This window comes from Triticum urartu, chromosome 2A (assembly GCF_056163025.1).
Source record: "Triticum urartu cultivar PI428250 chromosome 2A, HENAU_Tu73, whole genome shotgun sequence".
In the NCBI taxonomy this organism is placed as follows: domain Eukaryota; kingdom Viridiplantae; phylum Streptophyta; class Magnoliopsida; order Poales; family Poaceae; genus Triticum; species Triticum urartu.
In genome coordinates this window covers 88,206,901-88,218,152 of record NC_141874.1, presented here as the reverse complement: position 1 = coordinate 88,218,152, position 11,252 = coordinate 88,206,901, and positions in this window count along the sequence as shown.

Genomic DNA, 11,252 nt, shown 5'->3' with positions numbered 1-11,252 from the left:
TTGGGAGCTTTCCCGTGTAAATAGTGTTATTTCTTTTCTTGTTCTTTGGGGGTCGAGAGGAGAAGATCATAATGAAAATGTTGAGTGGCTCTTGTATGCATTATTGTTGATCTAACAAAGAGCCCATATTACCTTGTCTTCTCTCTTGAATTGAATGCTTGGAGATTCCAGCTTAGTCCAATGCACGTGCACTATTATTATTATCCACACTATTCTGTCGTGCAAGTGAAAGGCAATAGTGACGATATATGATGAACTTATTGAGATGAGAAAAGTTGGTATGAACTCGACCTCTCTTGTTTTTGTAAATATGATTAGTTCATCGTTCCTGATTCAGCCTATTATGAATAAACATGTTTGCAATGACAATTAGAGATTGTAGTTGCTTATGCCATGCTTAATTAGCTAGGAGCTTATAATGGTTTACCTTGCATGCCAACATGCTATTAAAATGGTTGTGATGTGGTATGATAGGGTGGTATCCTCTTTTGAACAATTCGAGTGGCTTGACTTGGCACATGTTCACGCATGTAGCTGAAACAAAATCAACATAGCCTCTATGATATTTATGTTCATGGTGCATTATATCCTACTCATGCTTGCATTCGGTGTTGATTAATTTTAATGCATGTTCATGGCTGTTGTCGCTCTCTAGCTGGTCGCTTCCCAGTCTTTTCCTAGCCTTCACTTGTACTAAGCGGGAATACTGCTTGTGCATCCAATTCCATAAACCCCAAAGTTATTCCATATGAGTCCACCATACCTACCTATATACGGTATCTACCTGCCGTTCCAAGTAAATTTGTATGTGCCAAACTCTAAACCTTCAAATAAACATTTGCTTTGTATGCTCGAATAGCTCATGTATCAACTAGGGATGTCTGTATCTTCCATGCTAGGCGGATTATTCTCAAGAGGAGTGGACTCCGCTCCTCACTCACGAGAAAATGGTTGGTCACCGGGATGCCCAGTCCCATGCTTTATGCAAATCAAATCAAAATAACTGCAAACAAAACTCCCTCGGCACTCTTGTTAGTTGGAGGCACTCGTTGTTTCGAGCAAGCTATGGATTGATGCTTGTTGGTGGAGGGGGAGTATAAACTTTACCATTCTATTTGGGAACCTCCTATAATGTGTGTAGCATGGAAGATATCGAGATCTCTCGGTTGTTATGTTGACAATGAAAGTATACCGCTCAAACTATTATTCATATCCATTTGAAAACCGAGCTCTGGCACCTCTACAAATCCCTGCTTTCCTCTGCGAAGGGCCTATCTATTTACTTTTATGTTGAGTCATCATCCTCTTATTACAAAGCACCAGTAGGAGAGCACCTCTGTCATTTGCATCCATTACTGTTAGTTTACATTGAGTATGACTTGACCGGATCTCTTTTACCATGAATTACAATGTCTAGTCAGTCCTTGATCTTTAAAGGTGCTCTGCATTTATGTTTTGCTGTCTCAGAAAGGGCTAGCGAGATACCATCTTGTCATATCATATCATGATTATTTTGAGAAAGTGTTGTCATCCGAGATTTATTATTATTGCTCGCTAGTTGATTATGCCATTGATATGAGTAAACATGAGATATAAGTGTTATTGTGAATATGGTTAGTCATAATCTTTGCCGAAAACTTGAATGCTGGCTTTACATATTTACAACAACAAGAGAAAACAGAGTTTGTAAAAGTTTTTCTTTATCACTTTCAGTTTATCAACTGAATTGCTTGAGGACAAGCAAAGGTTTAAGCTTGGGGGAGTTGATACGTCTCCGTCGTATCTACTTTTCCAAACACTTTTGCCCTTGTTTTGGACTCTACCTTGCATGATTTGAATGGAACTAACCCGAACTGACGCTGTTTTCAGCAGAATTGCCATGGTGTTATTTTTGTGCAAAAATAAAAGTTCTCGGAATGACCTGAAAATCAACGGAGAATTATTTTGGAATATATAAAAAATACTGGAAGAAGAATCCACGTCCGGGGGCCTCCACCTGTCCATGAGGGTGGGGGCGCGCCTGCCCCCCTGGGCACGCCCCCTGCCTCGTGGGCCCCCTAACGCTCCACCGACCTCAACCTTGACTCCATATATTCACTTTTGGGGAGAAAAAAATCAGAGAGAATGATTCATCATGTTTTGCGACACGGAACCACCGCCAAGCCCTATACTCTCTCGGGAGGGCTGATCTAGAGTCCGTTCGGGGCTCCGGAGAGGGGAATCCGTCGCCATCGTCATCATCAACCTTCCTCCATCACCAATTTCATGATGCTCACCGCCGTGCATGAGTAATTCCATCGTAGGCTTGCTGGACGGTGATGGGTTGGATGAGATTTATCATGTAATCGAGTTAGTTTTGTTAGGGTTTGATCCCTAGTATCCACTATGTTCTGAGATTGATGTTGCTATGACTTTGCTATGCTTAATGCTTGTCAAAAGGGCCCAAGTGCCATGATTTCAGATCTGAACCTATTATGTTTTCATCAATATATGAGAGTTCTTGATCCTATCTTGCAAGTCTATAGTCACCTACTATGTGTTATGATCCGTTAACCCCGAAGTGACAATAATCGGGATACTTACCGGTGATGACCGTAGTTTGAGGAGTTCATGTATTCACTATGTGTTAATGCTTTGGTCCGGTACTCTATTAAAAGGAGGCCTTAATATCCCTTAGTTTCCAATAGGACCCCGCTGCCACGGGAGGGTAGGACAAAATATGTCATGCAAGTTCTTTTCCATAAGCATGTATGACTATATTCGGAATACATGCCTACATTACATTGATGAACTAGAGCTAGTTCTGTGTCACCCTAGGTTATAACTGTTACATGATCGATCGCATCCGGCATAATCCTCCATCACCGATCCAATGCCTACGAGCTTTCCACATATTGTTCTTCGCTTATTTACTTTTTCGTTGCTATTGTTACAATCACTACAAAACCCAAAAATATTACTTCTGCTACCATTACCGTTTGCTATCGTTTCCACTACTATCATATTACTTTGCAACTAAACACTTTGCTGCGGATATTAAGTTTCCAGGTGTGGTTGAATTGACAACTCAGCTGCTAATACTTGAGAATATTCTTTGGCTCCCCTTGTGTCGAATCAATAAATTTGGGTTGAATACTCTACCCTCGAAAACTGTTGCGATCCCCTATATTTGTGGATTATCACCCACCATGAGCGGGTCTATTCTTCATAAAACTAGTAGTCTTGCAGATGCTATATCTTTGCTCGTGGTTGAACTTGAAAGACAATTTATCCACATGCATACATGCATACAGAGGATTTTTCTAGAATTTTCTACTATTGAGCATTGTTCTGTTAAACGAGCAGCTACCATCTTTCTAGCTCATGAGTTCAGATTTATAATAAAAGAGGCCAATGAATTTTTTGCGCATTATAGGGTGGATGCTGGCCATCCTCCCATAGAAGCAATTCTTTTCTATCAAGAAGACATAATGCGCTTACGATCTTTAGATCATGTTGCTTTTAATGAAAACCTTAGAAAAAAGGTTCCTACCGATGTTCTAGTTGACATGATTTCTGAACTTAATGATAGTTTTGCTATCCATAACAATGGGTTAGGTTTTTCTCTTGAACAAAGGCTCATGACTTTTTGCCAAAAGAATGCTTATAATGATGAGTTGGTTGTGCAATATGAGGGGCCAAAGGAGGAACCAATACCTCCCGAGCTTGATCTTGGGGACTTTTGTCCCATTAAATTTAGCCCTTTTGATTACTTTTGCTTGCCACAAAGAAAACTTGTTGCTGAACGTAGGGAGTATGAGATGAGTTTTCGCTATTTGCCTTGTCATTATCATGGCAATACCTAGATCTATTCTTGTTTTTATGCCTAGCTAGGGGCATTAAACGATAGCGCTTGTTGGGAGGCAACCCAATTTTATTTTTGTTCCTTGCTTTTTGTTCCTGTTTAGTAATAAATAAATCATCTATCCTCTGTTATTATCGTGTTTTTTATATTTTAGTTAGTGTTTGTGCCAAGTAAAGCCTTTAGGATCTTCTTGGATGGTTGTTATTTGATCTTGCTGAAAAACACAGAAAGTATGCGCTCACGAGAATAATTTTCATTTTTTACCAAAGAGCGATAAAATACTGATTCTGACTGTAGTATATCTATATACAAATTATTTAGGACGTCCTAATTTATCAGGATTTTTGGAGTTACAAAAGTATTAGAAACCTACAGATTACTACAGACTGTTCTGTTTTGGACAGATTCTGTTTTTCGTGTGTTGTTTGCTTATTTTGATGAATCTATTGCAAATATCGGGGGGTATGAACCATAGAGAAGTTGGAATAAAGTAGGTTTAACACCAATATAAATAAAGAATGAGTTCATTATAGTACCTTAATGTGGTGGTTTGTTTTTTTATACTAACGGAGCTCATCAGATTTTCTGTTGAGTTTTGTGTTGTGAAGTTTTCAAGTTTTTGGGTAAAGATTTGATGGATTTCGGAACAAGGAGTGGCAAGAGCCTAAGCTTCGGGATGCCCAAGGCACCCCAAGGTAAAATCCAAGGACAACCAAAAGCCTAAGCTTGGGGATGCCCCGCGAAGGCATCCCCTCTTTCGTCTTCATCTATCGGTAACTTTACTTGAGGCTATATTTTTATTCACCACATGATATGTGTTTTGCTTGGAGCGTCTTGTATGATTTGAGTCTTTGATTTTTAGTTTACCACAATCATCCTTGCTGTACACACCTTTTGAAGAGACACACATGAATCAGAATTTGTTAGAATACTCTATGTGCTTCACTTATATCTTTTGAGCTAGATAATTTTGCTCTAGTGCTTCACTTATATCTTTTTAGAGCACGACGGTGGTTTTATTTTATAGAAATTATTGACCTCTCATGCTTCACTTATATTATGTTGAGAGTCTTCTAGAACAGCATGGTAATTTGCTTTGGTTATGAAATTAGTCCTAATATGATAGGCATCCAAGATGGGTATAAGAAAAACTTTCATATAGAGTGCATTAAATACTATGAGAAGTTTGATTCTTGATAGTTGTTTTGAGATATAAAGGTGGTAATATTAGAGTTGTGCTAGTTGAGTAATTGTGGAATTGAGAAATACTTGTGTTGAAGTTGGCAAGTCCCGTAGCATGCACGTATGGTAAACGTTGTGTGACAAATTTGAAGCATGGGGTGTTCTTTGATTGCTTTCCTTATGAGTGGCGGTCGGGGACAAATGATGGTCTTTTACTACCGATCTATCCGCCTAGGAGCATGCGCATAGTGCTTGGTTTTGATGACTTGTAGATTTTTGCAATAAGTATATGAGTTCTTTATGACTAATGTTGAGCCCATGGATTATACGCACTCTCACCCTTCCATCGTTGCTAGCCTCTTCGGTACCCTCCATTGCCCTTTCTCACCTCGAGAGTTCGTGCAAACTTCGCTGGTGCATCAAAACCCCGTGATATGATACGCTCTATCACACATAAGCCTCCTTATATCTTCCTCAAAACAGCCACCATACCTACCTATTATGGCATTTCCATAGCCATTCCGAGATATATTGCCATGCAACTTTCCACCGTTCTGTTTATTATGACACGCTCCATCATTGTCATATTGCTTTGCATGATCATGTAGTTGACATCGTATTTGTGGAAAAGCCACCTTCATAATTCGTTCATACATGTCACTCTTGATTCATTTCATATCCCGGTACACCGCCAGAGGCATTCGCATAGAGTCATATTTTGTTCTAAGTATCGAGTTGTAGGTAAATAAAAGTGTGATGATTTTCATTATTAGAGCATTGTCCCATGTGAGGAAAGGATGATGGAGACTACGATTCCCCCACAAGTCGGGATCAAATTCCAGACGAAAAAATAAAAAAACAGAAAAAAAGAGGCCATAAAAAAGAGAAAAAAGGCCCAAAGAAAAAAAAAGAGAAAAGGAGAGAAGGGGCAATGTTACCATCCTTTTTCCACACTTGTGCTTCAAAGTAGCACCATGATCTTCATGATAGAGAGTCTCCTATTTTGTCACTTTCATATACTAGTGGGAAATTTTCATTACAGAACCTGGCTTGTATATTCCAATGATGGGCTTCCTCAAAATGCCCTAGGTCTTCGTGAGCAAGCAAGTTGGATGCACGCCCACTTAGTTTTTTTTTGTTGAGCTTTCATATATTTATAGCTCTAGTGCATCCGTTGCATGGCAATCCCTACTCCTTGCATTGACATCAATTGATGGGCATCTCCATAGCCCGTTGATTAGCCGCGTCAATGTGAGACTTTCTCCCTTTTTGTCTTCTCACACAACCTCCATCATCATATTCTATTCCACCCCTAGTGCTATGTCCATGGCTCGCGCTCATATATTGCGTGAAAGTTGAAAGAGTTTGAAAAGGCTATTATGAAACAATTGCTTGGCTTGTCATCGGGGTTGTGCATGATGGGAGCATTTTGTGTGATGAAAATGAAGCATGGCCAAACTATATGATTTTGTAGGGATAAGCTTTCTTTGGCTATGTTATTTTGATAAGACATAATTGCTTGGTTAGCATGCTTGAAGTATTATTATTTTTATGTCAATATTAAACTACTATCTAAAATCTTTTGGATCTAAACATTCATGCCGCAATAAAGAGAATTACATTGAAAATTATGTTAGGTAGCATTCCACATCAACAATTCTTTTTTTATCATTTACCTACTCGAGGACGAGCAGGAATTAAGCTTGGGGATGCTTGATACGTCTCCAACGTATCTATAATTTTTGATTGTTCCATGCTATTATATTATCTGTTTTGAATGTTTAATGGGCTTTATTATGCACTTTTATATTATTTTTGGGACTAACCTATTAACCGAAGGCCCGGTGCAAATTGCTGTTTTTTTTGCCTATTTCAGTGTTTTGCAGAAAAGGAATATCAAACGGAATCCAAACGGAATGAAACCTTCGCGAGGATCTTATTTGGAACAAACGCAATCGAGGAGACTTGGAGTGGAGGTCAAGGAAGCAATGAGGGGCCACGAGGTAGGGCGGCACACCCCCCACCCTCGTGGGCCGCTTGTGGCTCCACTGACCTACTTCTTTTGCTTATATACTCTTATACCCTGAAAACATCCAGGAGAGCCACGAAACCACTTTTCCACCGCCGCAACCTTCTGTACCCGTCAGATCCCATCTAGGGACCTTTTCCGGTGATCTGCCGGAGGGGGATTCGATCACGGAGGGCTTCTACATCAACACCATAGCCTCTCCGATGATGTGTGAGTAGTTTACCACAGACCTTCGGGTCCATAGTTATTAGCTAGATGGATTCTTCTTTCTCTTTGGATCTCAATACAAAGTTCTCCTCGATGTTCTTGGAGATCTATTCGATGTAATTCTTTTTGCGGTGTGTTTGCCGAGATCCGATGAATTGTGGGTTTATGATTAAGATTATCTATGAACAATATTTGATTCTTCTCTGAATTCTTATATGCATGATTTGATATCTTTGCAAGTCTCTTCGAATTATCAGTTTGGTTTGGCCTACTAGATTGATATTTCTTGCAACGGGAGAAGTGCTTAGCTTTGGGTTCAATCTTGGAGTGTCCTTTCCCAGTGACAGTAGGGGCAGCAAGGCAGGTATTGTACTGTTGCCATCGAGGATAAAAAGATGGGGTTTATATCATATTGCTTGAGTTTATCCCACTACATCATGTCATCTTGCCTAATGTGTTACTCTGTTCTTATGAACTTAATACTCTAGATGCATGCTGGATAGTGGTCGATGTGTGGAGTAATAGTAGTAGATGCAGAATCGTTTCGGTCTACTTGACACGGACGTGATGCCTATGTTCATGATCATGCCTAGATATCATCATAACTATGCGCTTTTCTATCAATTGCTCGGCAGTAATTTGTTCACCCACTGTAATATATGTTATTTTGAGAGAAGCCACTAGTGAAACCTATGGCCCCCGGGTCTAATTTACATCATATTATTTTCCGTCAACTAGCTATTTCTGTCACCATTTATTTTGCAATCTTTACTTTTCAATCTATACAACAAAAATACAAAAAATATTTATCTTATTATCTCTATCAGATCTCACTTTCGTGAGTGACCATGAAGGGATTGACAACCCCTTTATCGCGTTGGTTGCAAGGTTCTTGTTTGTTTGTGCAGGTACTAGGCGACTTGCATGTAGTCTCCTACTGGATTGATACCTTGGTTCTCAAAAACTGAGGAAAATACTTACGCTACTTTGCTGCGTCACCATTTCCACTTCAAGGGAAAACCAACGCATGCTCAAGAGGTAGCACATGGCAAGAGGGCGTGCTGGGGAACGATCCCACCGGATGGAATGCGAGGAGAGCAGCCGGAGACGGAGATCCGGCGAGGTCCTCCAGCGCCGTTCTTGGGCAGGAGAGAGAGAGACGATGTGGGGAAAAGGAGTTGAATGGGTATGGGAGAGTTGGAACTCCCCCTGCCTGCTCTTAACCCCCATGAGCTCGCGACTGCGCGATAGTACCGTGGGTCATCGTGGTAGTACCGCCCGGGCGGAAGTACCGCACCAGGGGCGGTAGTACCGCTCTTCCAACGGCAGTAAAAAAATTACTATTGTGCTGGTTGCGGTAGTACCGTGCATAGCTCCTGCGGTAATACCGTGGCAAGCCACGGTAGTACCGTAGACCCAAGAAAATGCAAGTTTCACAAACAAGAGAGGAAACCAGCCTTTGCAATGCAACCTTCACGCGAACGGACACACCAAAGAGCTTACACGTGAGGCAACTCAAACACACGCTCGACATGAAGAAAGAAAGGCAAAATACAACAAGGACCAAACACGCAACACAACCTCTCCATAGAGAGGGCGGTGGCCGGAGCCACGTATGTTTGAGTTAATTGGTATGGCACCGCGAAGAATTATCCTTGGGCCCATGACCAAAACTCGTCTTTGAAGCACAAGTAGCATAAAAAATAGCGAATGTGAAAGAGTTGATCAATTTATGCATAATGGGGGGAGGGAGAGTTCATTGAGAGAACAACACTCCTCCTATGTACATGCCTACACCTAAACAAGATAACAAGTTGAGAATGGTGGGGTGTGCAAGGGTTCAAGACACATTACTCAAATCAATGATATTTAGTTGATGCCTTAACTCACGAAATCTTGCTTCATCCAAGGGCTTCGTGAAGATATCTGTAAGGTTATCATGAGTGTTGACATACTTGAGCTCGATCTCCCCTCGCCTAATATGATCCTGGATGAAGTGATATTGAATCTCAATGTGCTTCATCTTGAAGTGTTGCACCGGGTTGAGAGAAATCTTGATGGCACTTTCATTGTCACACCAAAGAGGCACTTTGTCACAAATGACATCGTAATCCTTTAAAGTTTGCCTCATCCATAGAAGTTGTGCACAAGAACTACCGGCGGCCACATACTCCGCTTCGATGGACGAGAGAGACACACAACTTTGCTTCCTAGAAGACCGACTCACCAAAGAGCAACCAAGGAATTGGCACCCTTCGGAAGTTGACTTCCTATCCACTTTGTCTCCCGCCCAATCGGAGTCCGAATAGCCTACAAGGTTGAAGCTCGCTCCTCTTGGGTACCATAAGCCAAAGTTTGGGCTATGATCCAAATATCAAAAGATTCTCTTGACCGGCACAAAGTGGCTTTCCTTAGGTGCGGATTGAAACCATGCACAAATTCCCACACTCAACATGATATCCGGTCTAGATGCACAAAGGTAAAGCAAGGAGCCAATCATCGAGCGATATACCTTTTGATCCACCGCCTTACCATTGGGATCTATGTCAAGTTGGCATTTGACGGGAATTGGAGTGGAAGCCGGCTTGACATCACTTAGCTTGAATCTCTTGAGCATGTCTTGAGTGTATTTGGCTTGGTTGATGAAGGTTCCTTCTCTTTGTTGCTTGACTTCGAACCCGAGAAAGAACTTCAACTCTCCCATCACGGACATCTTGAACTTTGAGGTCATGAGAGCGGCAAATTCCTCATTGAAAGCTTTGTTAGGAGAACCAAAGATAATGTCATCAACATATAGTTGGCACACAAACAACTCCCTTTGACCTTCTTAGTAAAAAGAGTGGGGTCGATTTTTCCAATTTCAAACCCACGATCTTGCAACAACTCGGTAAGGTGGTCATACCACGCACGTGGGGCTTGTTTAAGGCCATAGAGTGCCTTATCGAGTTGGTACACATGATCAGGGAAATAGGGATCCTCGAACCTGAGGGATTTTTTGACATACACCAACTCATTAATAGGACCATTAAGAAAAGCACTCTTCACATCCATTTGTTGCAACTTGAAGTTATGATGAGAAGCATAAGCAATCGACAAATGAATAGATTCAAGGCGAGCAATGGGAGCAAAGGTTTCACCGTAGTCGATACCCTCGACTTGGGAGTAGCCTTGTGCTACTAAGCGAGCCTTGTTGCGGACAATAATTCCACGAGCATCTTGCTTGTTCTTGAATATCCACTTGGTTCCAATGACATTATGGTTCCCCGTTGGCCTCAGCACTAATCTCCACACCTTGTTGTGCTCGAAGTTGTTGAGTTCTTCATGCATGGCATTAAGCCAATCCGGATCTTCGAGCGCCTCATAGACCTTTTGGGGTTCAACACAAGAGACAAACGCGTGATGTTCACAATAGTTTTCCAATTGTCTACGAGTGCTTTCCCCCTTTCGTATGCTTCCAAGCACATTTGTTATGAGATGACCCTTGGTAGAGAGCTTGGATGCAATCTTGGTGGCACGACGCTCCAATTCCTCCTCAGGAGTGAGTTGAGGAGTGGTTACTTGATCATCTTGAGCGTCGTTTTGAGCTTGTTCTTGATCTTGAGCTTGCTCTTGATCTTGAACTTGCTCGAAGGAGAGAACTTGACCTTGGGCATCATTTGGTGGTTCAACACCATCTTGAGGTTGATCTTGCCCTTGGTCTTGTTCATGAGGTTGAGGGCCTTCACTTTGTTCTTCGGAAGCGTGTGGGCCTTGGGTTGGTGATGGTTCCACTTGAGTGGAACATTGTCCTTCTCCTTCGGCCACAAGGGGTTCCTCAATGGGTAGGATAAAACCAACACCCATTCTTCTTATGGCTTGGGGAGGAATTTCATCACCTACATCACAAGTGCCACTTTGCTCCACTTGGGAGCCGTTATTCTCATCAAACTCCACATAACCACATTACACATCTCCTCAATAAGTCCCGTTGATTTATTGAGGACACGGTAA